This window comes from Triticum urartu, chromosome 1A, assembly GCF_056163025.1.
Source record: "Triticum urartu cultivar PI428250 chromosome 1A, HENAU_Tu73, whole genome shotgun sequence".
Taxonomy (NCBI): domain Eukaryota; kingdom Viridiplantae; phylum Streptophyta; class Magnoliopsida; order Poales; family Poaceae; genus Triticum; species Triticum urartu.
In genome coordinates, this window is record NC_141873.1 from 87,963,066 (window position 1) to 87,977,286 (window position 14,221).

Here is a 14,221-nt window from a genome sequence, read left to right on the forward strand (position 1 = left end):
CCCCTCACATCAATTTCATGGATCAGGCCAAGCTTCTTGAGCTTGCTACGGCTGACTTGGTCACGAAAGGTGATGATGACCCAGCCAACTGGGTGTTTGGTAGACTGCCTGTGAGTGTTTCTATGCATTATTCTTTCCTTGAACTTCTGGTATTTTCTTGTATATTTTTTGTTCCCATGTTCCTTCATTTGTTTTCTGACACGTTGACTTTTGTTTTTGTATGCAGTGGAAGACACAGGCCGAGGTTGTGTTCTTTAGGGTTATCGAATGTCCTGTTCTAACTATGCCTCGTTCTGCCGGCCTAGGGAGTGGAAGTTCCCCAAGATTTGAATTCTCCCGGGATGTTAATACTGGTGCCCCCTGTAGATCCAGAAGGTTCTTCTGCCCGTGTGAGTGCTGCAGGTGGCGTTTCTTGCGAGGATTTGTTTGAAGCTGCCAATGTTTCTCTGGTTAGGATTGACAGTCTTCTTGAAACTGTTTGTGGGGAGTTGGCTCGTGTTCCTTTGACTGCTGAGCGTCTTAGTCGCGTTGATGGGATTCTTCCTCCCGGGCACGGGTTTGATGCCGAGTCTTCGAAGGAGGTCTTATGTATTGAAGCTAAATTTCTTGAAGAGCTTCGTCAGAGCACTTCCCACCTCCGGACTAGCGTTGGGCTGTTCAAGGAAATGCAGGATGCTCGTTGCAAGCCTTTTGAAGATGAGACAAGTGTTGTTGTGAGACAGATTCAGAGGCAGGATTCTGTTCGTTCGGGTCGTGAAGGAGGCCATGTGGAGCATACCAAAGAGGTTTGCACTAATGTTCAATGTTAAATGTTAGCTTTTCAGTTATTACTGTTTGTGGTCATAGGCGAGCATTATTGATTTGATGTGTCGTAAACTGTTTCTTTTTTAGCACTAGTGTTCCTAGGTGACCTTATCTGTTTATTGAACCAGAACTTCAACTGCTACAACACCTGAACTTCCATGACTTCAATGACTGGCCCTTTTTTGTTCCCTTTTGTATCTTAGAGTAGTTTGATATCTGACCTGCTATGTTTACTGTATTTTGGACTTCCATTATGTGTCAGTTGTGATAGCTGAACCTTCTCTGATTGTGCAATCTGAACTTTTGCTGATTAGGTATTTGTTTTATAAATGATTTTTTTATTTTTTAGGCTATTGATGATGATGCTAGGGTTGAGGAGGATGTTTTACCTGCGCATGAAGCTGCTCCTGTGCATGAGGCTGCCCCTGTGCATGAACCTGCTCCGGCTAGTGGCGTAATAGTTGGTGAGGTTCATGGCAGTGAAAATGAGGTACCATTTTTCTTGTCCATTTTGTCTTGTTGCCCTTGAGACGGACTTGCTGCTCCTGTGCATGAGGTTCAGTCAGCCCTTTGTAATGACTTTCTGTTTCTTTTTGCAGCAGCAGAATGATGATGTTAGTGTTCCTCCAGAGAAGGTTGCAGACATGTCCGTCTCAGGCACCGGCTGCTCCGACGGGGTGGTCCTGACTGAACCTCAGTCGTCCATTGTCACCGAGGTTTCAAATGCTGATCAGGGCAAGACAACTGGAGACATCATTTTGGAGAAAGATGCTGTTGAGTCTGCTGTTGAAACTGGTGGTAGTGCTGCTGCAAGCCCGGAGAAGTCTCTGCAGCAGAGCCATCAGTTGATGTTAATGCTTTATAAGCACAACCAAAAGTTTTTCTTGTTTTAGATTCTCCAGCTGCTCCAGCTGCTGCTGGTGTCCTTCCTGACGACGCTGCAACGTCTGCTGGAGATGACGATGAAGATACCGAGAGCGATAGCTATGGAGAGGAGGTTGATCATTCCAGTGCTGCCACTGGTCTAGGCAAGGATCCATGAAGAGAGGAGCATGCTTCTCTCTTCTTTCCCCATTCCCTTTCCTCTTTGTTGTTTTGGTTTAGTCCATGATATCCCTTGTGAACTGCCTGTGTGGTCTAAGTTGAACTTCTGGTTTTGTTGTTTGTCGCGTGGGTTGTAAAGAATGTTAAGTGAACCTGTTTTCTATGTGAGTGGATGTTTGTAATGCATGGGTTGTGATGTCTATGATGCTGTGCTTTATCTTTTCTGATGTAGCAGCTGAGATGTGCTTATGTTTTGAATGTTTGTGCTTGAATGTTGGTCTTAATTGAAACTGTCGTGAATCTATGTGCTTTGAGTGTTGCTGTTAACTGCTATTTTCTTTTTGGTGAGCAGATAGTGACCTTGCTGTCGTGCGAAAGAAGGTTGATGACTTTTATTACAGTGTAACTAGGCTTAGGAACGACCGTTCCAAGAGGTGAGTGCAGCTGCTCAACATTTACATCATCCATGTACCCCCTGTGAACTGCCTGTGGTTTCATACCTGAACTTCTCAACTCTATGTACCTAAACTTCTTGTTTTTTTTTGCTTCTCTGGCGCTGAACTTTTGGCCTCTTGTGTACTGTACTGCCTGTTGTGATATAGCTGAACTTCTGTGCTAACATGTGTTATGAACTTCCCGAGTTCCTGCCGCTTAACTTGTTTTCCTTTCTATTCGCTTGTTTTTAGATCAATGATTATGTTCCAAAACAAGGAGTGTGAAGCTTCTGTTCAAGAAGTCGCAACATATTTTGGTCCTTGCGGAATGCTTACATCTAATGTGGCTGAGTGTGCACTCTATTGTCTACGTGCGAAGTACCAGAGATCGGATAAACTCATCCTGCCGTATTGGGTTTGTGTAAGTCAACCATACAGTGATTTCTTTTCTGTTTTGTTCCTTACCATTTTAGTTAAAACTTGTTCGTCTCATTTTTGTATTTTTTCATATGTTGGTGTTGTCTGCATTATTTTAGGACAAGATTTTCAGAGGTCAATTTGATTCCCGTGTGAGGAAGTACTTCATGGCGAGTGGTCCAGATAGCATGGATGCACATGATTTGGTATGCAATATCTTGTTCTTTGTCTCTGTATTAGTTTTACAGTGCGATCCACTGTGTTAATATTTGTTTTATTTTTCTTTTATACCGTTCTGATATTAATTCTCATTTTTAATGATTCGTGTGTTTATGATGCTTCAGGTTGTTTTCCCTACTTTTGACCCGCCTGAGCTTCCTGCTTCCATGGGTGGTGTCGGTCATTGGGTGTCGGTGTTCCTTGACGTGAAGAATTCAAGGTTCCAGCTTCTCGATTCCTACTATGGACCAAAAGATGAATGTGCGGTACACCTGTTTCGACAGATGACCGACAACATCAAGAGGCTTTGGAAGGATGCCAGCAACGACAGGGAGACACCCTTCAGTCCTATTAGCATCGACAATTTCCCTCTGGATTGGATTGATGTCCCCCAGCAGCAAAACAAGTATGAGTTCGACTTTTTCTCTTTATCACATCTGTTTAACTGTAGTTGTACTTAAGCTGCGACGTGTTTAATTCGTTGGCTTTCTTTTTCTGTCCTAACACTATTTCTTTTTACTTCGTTTGATGGCAGTATCGACTGCGGATTCTTCATGCTTACGAATGTTAATTCGTATCATGACGGGGTTCTTGCAAATTATTCCCATGAGAATATCAGGGATATCAGTAAGACGTGGCTGTACTCAATCGCTTCTTCTAACCTATTTGAGACAGACTTCCAAGCTCTGTTTGGCTACTACACATGTAACTATTTTGGAACTTGTACTGCTTACCTGCACTGCATCTTTTATTCTACCTGAACTTCATATTTTTCTCTGAACTTGGACTTCTGCTTGAGGTCTGGCTGGGCTGCTGGTTTCGGAAGGAGAGGAGCATTTTCTTTGTACATGAACTTCATTTCTATCTTTTTTAATTTTGCTTGTGTGTTTTGTTTTGCTTAAATGGACATGCGCATTTTCTTTTATAATTGAACTTCAGAGATGATGCCTTTCTATGGTTTTGTTAGCTGTAGTTGAATGATTTCCAGTTCATTGGTTTATCTTGAACTGTGCCTCTGGTTGTGCCTGAACTTCATTTAGTTTTTTACTGCAACTAATTTTTTTAGGTCAGCTTGAGTAGTAACCATGTCATCTTTATTAGTTGTACTGCACATTGTGATGTTCCTGAACTTCAGTTGTATTTTTAATGGTGATGTTTTCTCTTCCTTTTTTCTTTGACAGTGGATCCATTGGAGTTGACCGATTACCACTACTCATTCCTCAGGTCACAGGAATACCAGCCTAGGGAGGAACCGATGAGTACAGCTCTAATAGAAGATGATAGACCTCGGACCCTCATTCCTTCCAAGTTGGGGAAGCAGGCTGGTGGTATTCGTGGTACTCCAAAAACCCCGTGCTATAGGAAGGCTGATGCAGTCGAAGCAGCCGAAGCAGAAGTGATTTCGTCCGATGATGATTTTGAGAAGATTGCTTACCCGAAGAATGCTAAATGTGTTGCTGGTACTGTTGCTGGTAGAGGTGGGAAGAATGCTGTCATCACCAGGAGGAAACCGACAGTTGAGTCTGGGAACATAACTTCCTCCAAGAGAGCATCTAGATTGCCTTTGAAGTGGCGTTCTCCTGTCGTTCCCCTGAAAAAATACAGTTACCCTCATCTATCCGAGGCCCGGAAGTTGAAACAGTATGTGCTGAGTAAAGACGGTCTGGAGAAGTATTCTGAGTGAGTTACCCTCATCTGTCGCTCCCTTGCCTTGGAGTTGTAGTGTCTGAACTTCTGTTGTTGTATTGTCTGAACTGCCGTTGTTGTAGTATCTGAACTTCTGTTTTATGTCTCCTCTTGCCTTTTGAGTTATAGTGTCTGAACTTCTGTTTGTTGTTGTATCCGAACTTCTAATATATATTTTTACCATCCTTTTGTATTCTGTAGGACAAGCTACTGCATGTTTACCATCCCTACGAATGTGATTAACCTCACAGGACGTGTCCTTTATACTCTTTTCGGTGAAGGGCAGCAGATGGAAGGAGACATAATGGATTATCTCATAAATTTGTGGAAGGATAAGCCGGAGACCTCTGAGATATTCACTAATGCTGACAGGGTTGTACTTAGTCCCTACTTCATACAGGTTTTAGTTCTTTGCACCCCTATCTCCTTTTTTTGCCTTAGTTTTGTTGTAGTGGCATCTGGGAGGTGTTTTAATTGTGTTTTGGTGAATGCACAGTACTGCCTGGAGTATGATTTCTATGCCGCAACAGTTCCAAAGTTTGATGCAAAAAATCTACTGGTCTCCTCCCAATGTTTGTTCGCAAGGAAGAAGACCTTCTTAACGCAAAGCTGGTTAGTTTTTCATAACTCTTTGCTTTTTTTAATTTCATGTGCATCCTTTTGCTGAGTTTGTCAAGAAGTTTTTGTTCATGCCGGTTCTTCAGTACATATGCTTTATAGTTTGTGTTCATCGGTCCTTTCATTCTTGGCAGGTTTTCTTGATTCTATTCAAGCCAATTGGCACAACGGCGCACTATAGTGTGTACGTGGTGAATAGATATCGTGGGAGCATTGACATCCTTGATTCACTTTCTTACGATAATATGGAAACGTCGCGATCAAGTTTCCACGGGGACTGCCATAATATCGTGAGTGTTTCTTAGCCTGAACCTCCTTTCACATTCTCTTGTTTGACACGAAGTTTATTATGCCTTGTGTTGACAAAATATGTTGCTGTCTCTGTTTTGGTAATACTGCTTGAACTGACTGTCCTTTATAAGTTGAACTTCTGCTATTTTGTTTAGGTGGATCTTATGCAAGTGTCGCTTTTTTATGTACCTGAACTTAACTATTTTGGTTAACATGTTTTTGACTTCATCTAATTTTGTTATTTCCGGCAGATGAAGAGATTTGTTGGGTTGCTCGAGGAGGTGTACGGCAAGGCTGCATACAAGGCGAGCAAGCAGCCTAACTGGGTGACTATTGCAAAGAGGCCGACTGTCATTGATGTTCCGAAGCAGAAGAGTAATGATTGTGGTTTCTTTGCTGTGAAGTTCAGCTCTTCGTATGATGGCGATGAGATTTTTAAAGATTTTGGTGATGTGGAAGTATGTTCTGTCTTTTGTTCTTGTCTCATCATCCTTTGATTATTCTTGTGTGTTTTTGCTGAGACGCTCCTGCTGTGGTTTTAGATATCCGTTACTAAACCATCATTTTCACCTTTCTTTTGTTTGCAGGCTGCTGCAGATGACTGGAAGACTGAGTTCATGCACACTCTGATTTTTAGCGAGAAGAATGAAGTCGTGCGTTCAGAGCTCCCTAAAGAGATCCTGTCCTTTGGCCCGTGAATTCGAAGCATTAGTTTCATATGTAGTTTTGATTTCGTACAGATTTTTAGGTTTGATAATGATTGGAACAATTCCGTAAAGATTTGGTTGTAAGAATGTTTTTAGTGATTTGTGTATCTATAGGTGCAGCACTATTACTTATGATATTGTGGACAAATGCATTTGGTGTGAAGAATGATTTGGCTTTGTGAATTTCAATGTACTACGTCGTTTTTCAGTATCCATGTGTTGAATGTTTTTGCCCCAATAGATGTACCTAAACTTTTGCCTCGGTTTTGGTTTAACTGCTTGATTTTTTTGAGTTGTTTATTTTCGGGCTCCCAACATATGATCGTAGACTTGAACTTCTGCTTTGAGATGTGGCTGGGCTGCTGGTTTCAGATGGAGAGGATATTTTGTGTTTGTGTAATGTATTGGTAATGTTCAACCCAACCAATATGTATGCTTTTGCGTAGAATCTATATTTGTTTTTTTGTGTTTTTTCAAGTGCGGACGTATTTCATATGTAAATCTGTGCAAAAATATTGTTGACATTTCTTTATCTTTTGTCGGCATTGTACATGAACTTCTACACGTATCCAAGCAGAACTTCACATTTGAACGCGTTGTCTTAGGCTTGCTAACCTTAGTTTATGCGGTGAAACTTTATTTTTTAAGCATATTTTTTTCCTACATCGATTTTTATATACCAGAACTTCTTCTATAAGCTGACCTGAACTTCAATACTATATGATTATTTGCTGGTTGCACTTTTATGGAATACAATACGAGCACCTCCTGCCATAATATACCAGGACTTCTGCAGTAAGCTTACTTGAACTTCACAGTATTTGTTTTTCATGTTTGTTCTTGCTTGCACTTCCATGCAATACATCACCAACACATCACTTCATCCCATGACATACCAGGACTTCTGCAGTAATATTACTTGAACTTCATAGTGTATGTTTTTCATTTTATTACTGCTTGCTCTTTCATGCAGTACATCATCAGCACAGCACTTCATCTCATAACATACCAGGACTTCTGCAGTAATACTACATGAACTTCACAGTGTATGTTACCAGGACTTCTTTGAAAGTTCAACAATAAAAGGGGATGACATAATATTTCTGGACATTGACATGACATAAGTTTGCATTGTGTTAATTGACCTATTCTAACTGTTCATCAGCCTTGCGCTCCTCCTAGGCTTTGGTTGTATAGGTTTTTGCTTGACATGTACCTCTTCCTCTTCATCGTCCTCTTCCTCTTCCTCTTCATCATCCTCTTCCTCTTTCTCTTCATCATTCTCTTCTTCTTCGTCTTCCTCTTCTTCGACGGTGTCTTCGTCTTCGTCTTCCTCTTCTTCGACGGTGTCTTCGCCTTCGCCTTCGTCTTCCTCTTCCACCTCTTTCTTGTTGTTGGCTCTGGGTTTTGCTTTCTGTTTCTTCTCTGGCTTTTTGCTTGTCTTTTCAGCATTTGCTCGCTTCGGGCATGTTCTTGCATTATGTGGTTCATACTCCTTGCATATGCTACAAAGTCTGGTGCTTGCTTTCTATGGGTGTGGTCCCTTCTTTTGTTCCATAACTTTGGGTTGCTGTTTTTGAGATTGTGGTTGATTGACCTCCTCGGCATTGTTTCTTTCCAAGAGTGTTGGACAGGTCAGCTTGTTGTGTCCCGCAACCTGGTTGCACACACTACATTTCCTGTGTCTAAGTGGCACTCCATTCTCATCGAGCACCACGACTCTTCCTGCAGGTGGTGCCTTTATTTGCGCTCTCTTGTCACTTTTCTTTGATGTAGTAATTTTCTTCCTACCCTTTGTTTCAGAATACAGTGGCAGTTTCATCGTCTCTTGCTGTCGCTGCTCCATTGATTGACCATCACCCTGCTTGCATTGGTAGGCTTCAGCGGCAGCGTTGAGCATTTCAGCTGCATAATAGTGAAGGTCATCTTCAATTTCAGTGTCCTCTTCAGCCATCCTTTCGTCAGCATCCGCTCGATTTGCTGAATGTATTGCATCAAGCTCTTCCACGAGTCTCTTGAGAACATAGTAGGCTCTGTCATACTGCTGGTCACATCTCATCGCTTTCTTGTTAACCATCAAATTCAGCTGCATCAAGATGTCTTGCTTCGATAGCCTTGAGCTGCCATCCGATGCGGTTGTGTTGTAGTCCCTTGTATCAAAGGTTGGCTATGATTTTGCAGTCTTTGTGTACCGTTTGAGGATATACTTGTTTGGAAATTTGTCAGGCTTCAGGTAGTCCAGTATGTTCATGATGTGAAGGCAGAACATGCCTGCATTTTGCGATGAATGCAGAATACATAGTTTGTGAGCCAGCAATGAGTTTCATAAATTTTGATATGATACTACTAGTCTAGCTATTTAATGAGTTTGTTTTCCCGCTCACCTGTGTGTGTCCAGAGCTTGCATTCACACTCGTATATTTCATTGTCTGGGTCAGCTACAACCTGGAATTCATGCTTTGACCAGGAAAATCTTTCTTCATCATCATGGCCAGGCTTGTTGTGGTAGTACACAAGGTACTTAGTGGACTCTGCTATACGCTTTGCACGAAATAGCATGGCCTTTCTCATCCTATTCCTCATCTCGGTGTACACGGCTCTCATGTACTTGATAGACATGTCTTCCTCGTAGCCGTAAGTTGTCTTTGTCACAGGATTGGTCTGCACATGTCAAAAAGTAAGATATTAGTCGAAGCAGAATCATATGTGTTTCATTTTTTAAAATTCAAAGTGCATATGTTGAAGGTAAACAAAACATGATGGTGGTGTTTTGTACTTGTCATCATACCATCCTGGTCATTGTTTGCTCGTTCTCCTTCTGCATCCGAGTTTGTATGCAAGCATTGACCCGCCTAGCAAACTTGTGTAGGTTCTGGGTCCCCTTGACAAACCCTTTCTTTAGCACGTGGTTCATGCTCTCGCTTCGTTGTGTGGAAGTCATTCTAGCACAGAAAATGTTCTTGTAATATGCTAAAATCCACATCTTCCTATCACTCCAGAGCTGCATCATCATCTGGTCGTTCTCCAGGTGGTACTTGTGCACGAGTTCAGCCCAGGCATCTTCAAACTCCGTTGGCATCAGCGGCCAGTTCAATATAGCTGTGAACTCCTCTTTGAATGTTTTATACTTTTTGTACAACAACGTGAGGTATTCCCTGTACTTCTTCAATATGTGCCAACGGCATAGCTTGTGGACGGTGTTTGGAAATGATTGTGGTATAGCTTTCGCCATCGATGGGCACTGGTCTGCATGAATTAAAAAAATGAAACTTGATTCTTTTTTGTACTTATGGTGAACTTATGTTGCACAAGTAATTGAACTTCACATCTAGTAGTATGGCTATCTAAGAATGTCACATGTATTTTTTTCTTACGGTAGTGTTGCTGAACTTCTGTGGTACCAGTGCTTGAACTTCACAGTTAGTAGTATGACAAACTAGTAGTGTCACACTCAAAATTTTTCTTACAGCAGTGTTGTTGAACTTTCTGTGGTAGCAGTGATTGAACTTCACATAAATAACTATGTTTTTCTGAACATGCTACATATTTTTATCTAACAGCTTCGTCCTTGAACTTCTATGATTCATGTACTTGAACTTCACATTCATAACTAATTTTTTTCTAAACATGTGACATATAATTTTTCTTTCTTGTATTGCTAGTTGGACTTCTGTGCTAACAGTGGTTGAACTGCATTTTTTACATATTTTTCAGAAAAAACAAATGTACCCAATCAACAGAGACCCATAGACTGAAAAAGATGATGAAACTTGAGGAGTTTTTTTTGAACTCACCTGTTAGAATGCAAGTTGGGTGCTTGTTGTTCATGCACCGTAGAAATGTATCGAACAACCACTTGAATGACTTTGCATCTTCGTCTCTTATCAGGGCAACAACAAATATCGTTGACTGCAAGTGATGGTTTGTTCCAACAAACACTCCCAGGAGCATATGAAATCTGTTTGTCTTGTAAGTCGTGTCAAATGTTACGCAATCGCCGAAGTCTTGATAGGCTCCTCGGCAGCTTGCATTGGACCAGAAAATGTTTTTAATTGACTTGTCCTTGTCCACTTGGATGTCATAGAAAAACTCATCATTTATTGCCTTCATGTCTTTGAAGAATGAAACAAGTTTTAGTACATCATCCAAATCATCTTTCCTTGCATTCATGGCTTTCCTGCAAATCACACGCCAACATGCATTTGTTATTTTTGCTATCAAAGGGGTTGTGAGCTAGGATGCTATTTTACATTGCAGCATGTGGGTGTTTGAATACTTACTGGTTTAGCAGGTCTCGTCCGGTCATGCTTAGGAAGTAGCTTCCATCTTAATTTTCAGATAGCATGGACATGATTGTTGTGTGCTTGACATCATGGTACTGCAGGAGCTTTACATACTCCAGAATAGTGGGGTCATAATTCTTGTGTGAGTGCAAGAATACCAGCATGTCATCAGTTTGCATGAGCTGGTGATTATGATTGTACTCAATGTCCACTGCCACGCATGTGTCATCCTCCTGCACCTTCACCCTCATTCTTGCATTGCAGCCCGTCATCTGCGATGTTTTGTTTCGCTTCCTATTGGCCTCTGAAACAGAAGATGTGTGTATCCCTTGGAAGGCGCAAACAAAATACTTGTGGTTGTCATTTGCACCCGTCTTCCTGATTCCAAAACCAGCATGCCTGGCGTATCTGTTATAAAATTCTCTTGCTTTCTCTACATCTTTGAATCGCATCTTTAGTCTTGGTATTAGATAATCCGGTAGATCCGGCGTCTGCAGAAAAAGAAAAAAAATAACCCAAACAACACGTTAAAATGCAGTTTATGAACTTGTTATTCTGGAGGGAGCAGAAAATGTGCAGATAATACAAGATGCGTATATAAATTTTTGTTGTTTCACTTACGTGCGTGTATGATCGCAACTCCACCGGTGTCGGCTGTTGTCCCTCTGGGATGGGGCATGGCGGAGTAATCATAGCAGGATGCAGCAGTGGATGACGAGGAGGAAGGAGGGCTGAAGATGGCCTCTCTCTTGTTTGCGTCCTTTTTGCTTGAGGTGGTTGTGGAGGTATTGCGATCCTGGTCTTGGTTTGCTCTTTTGTTTTATGAAGCAATCCATCTACCTTATGCCCCGTAGAATTCTGACTTGTAGCAGAAGCAGCAGGATCAAACGGTGGTAGTGTGCAGATCACTCTCCTCCGCGTGTGTGTTGCTGTTGGATTTGTCCTGGGATTCAGTTTAGTTGCTTCGCTTTGGCATTGATGAGGCACACCAGGATAACCTCCAGAGTTACACGCAGGACTTGAGCTAACCCCCTCCTCCATCGGCGTGCTTGGGAGTTTGCTGGTGGATACAAAGAATCCGCGGGGGATTTCTGGCGTCACCCAATTAGGTGGAGGCACAAACCTGTGCAGATAGGGCTGTGACCCAGCATCTTGGAAGTATCCATGTGTTTCGGGTGTCATCCATTTTTGGTCTGGAGCAGGTTGGTATTGGTGTTGGTGCATTTGAGGTGTGACCCATTTAGGGGGTGGTGCAACGCGTACAGGCTTTGGATTGTGTACTTGCTTGCTGCTGGGAACTTCTAAGCTTCTTCATGCGTCTCTCGTCTTGCTGACATAAAAGAAAAAAATGTCTATTAGCACACAAGTTATATCTGCATATACCTTTGTAACTGAACTTAGCATTATTCATAGCCTGAACTTCTCTATATAAAAGTGGTGAGAGCCATCACACTATGCACTGAGATGAGCATCTGGCAATGCCTTTGTACCTGAACTGAGCACCCTTCACAGAATGAACTTCACATCATGTTTTTTAATTCTACAATATTTGATTACTTATATGTACCTGAACTGAGCACTCTCCACAACCTGAACTTCTTGTTTTGCAAAGGGGAAATACTGTCTACAGTTAAAAAACCCGAACCTTCATGAGTTTTTGAATGGTTGGACTGCTAGTGCATACCAACCTGACCTTCATGTCATATCACATGCATGCTCTATTTTCCTTTTTTTTGCGCAGAACCAGACACATACCAACCTGAACTCTAGCACACTTACTAGTTGAACTTCACATGGCTTTTTTTGCACATGTGAATGTGAATGCAGGCAGATTATATAGTGTTTGTAGCCTGGACTGAGGCTCACATACTACCTGAACTTCACATGCCTGTAAGCAGGCAGGCAGATTTTACAATACTGTTTTGTAGCCTGGACTGAGGCTCATACACTACTAGAACTTCACAATGGTTGTAAGCAGGCAGGCAGATTTTAAAAAAGTTGTTGTAGACTGGACTAATGCTCACACACCACCTGAACTTCACATAGATGTAAGCAAATAACAAACCGAAGGAAGGAAGAAGTTCAACCATACCCTGGCTAGAAGGTCGGCCAACCTTTTTCCAGCAGCTGATAGGCCACCTTGAGAACAATTCGTCGTGGAGGTATGAGAGGAATTCGGTGACAATCCATGTCTTGCAGGGGGCGCGAAGTTCATCTGCACGAAGCAAGAAGGTCAGAGAAGGAAAGATTGAGGAAGAAGGCAAGATCAGGTAGGAAATTCATATACCGTTCTTAGATTTGAAGGCACCGCCGATGCGGCCTCCACCATCGAGATGCTTCCTTGGGTGCGCTGTTCGTCGTAGGTTGCGCCTTGGCCGTCACGAGCACTGCCAAGCCGTCTGGCGGCGACGATGGACCGAGGATGAGGCTTCCGGAAGTCCATGGTGGTCGTTCGTCGCAGAAATCCGGCGGCTTCGCCGGCTCCACCGGCTCCAGGCGACGCGGGCTCCCTCGCGCCGGCGTCCGCCGTCGCTCGCTCGCCCGCGCCGACGGGCGGGCAAGAGGTGGAGTCGGAGGGGCGGAGCTCGATCCAGTCGGCCAGGATCTGGAGAAGGAAGGGAGGCGCTAGATCCGGCGGATTTTCGGCGGCGAATCACGGCGGAGATCGAGGGGAGGAGCGGCGAGGAGGGGGTTGGGGAGGGGCGGCTCGATCGAGATCGGGGGTCCAGGTGGGATTCTGTCGGGATCGGGGTCCAGGTGGGATTCTGTCGGGCTGGGCCGGCAGTCCAGGGAAGTTCGGGAACCTGTCTTCAGGCTCTATATAGGGCTGCTGTGATCCAAATAGTTATTTTAATCCTGGGATTAGAATAGTGCCACTATATATATACATAATTATCAGTACATCCTGCGCAGGTGAGTTAGGATGCACTTGATCCCAGAAAGGTATCTATCCTTCAAACCAGAGGAGTGCTTCAAACTAACAACAATACATAATATCCAACAAAAGAGGGCTGTGCTATAACAGCAGAATACATGGCTCAGTCTACATATCAGTACGAATCAAGTTGTGCATATTTCTGTTGTCATGAACCACATTGCCGCATGTCGGGTTTGCAAAAGCCATCCATCGCATGGAAGCTTGATGCCTTTCACACACTGAAGATTATCTGGCAACAAGCTGTGTCGACGAATCTCTGGATATGGTGATTCATGAAACCCATGGTATGATGTGTAAACACAGTCCCCCTGGCGAATGGAAGTTGCATAGCACGGCAACCATCGTCGGTGATATGATCGATGATTAGTTGGATGATCGGATAATTGAGCCCGAGGAACATGGAGTGGTTGCCGAGGCTGTAAACCCGCCTCAAGTTGAATACGCCTGGCCCAACGAAGCTGTAACCTTTCTCGAACACGAAGCAGCCATAGTCATCAATGTCACGAACGCCCCAGGCATTGTACCGCATGTGGTTTGATGAAATGGTTTGGTCAATTTGGTACATGCAAATGAGCATCAAATGACCACCGTCAGCTGAACGAGCGATAAACCACCACCCATCGGCTGGTATGATTTCAGGTCCTGGAATCATGAAGGCCAGCGCATTTGCGTCTGCTGCAACAATTCAAATTGGACAACAAAAGGACAAAAATAAACAATCATGTTCAGAGTATGTGTGGAATTAAGATTATTATAACAGTGACACATATCATAGATAGA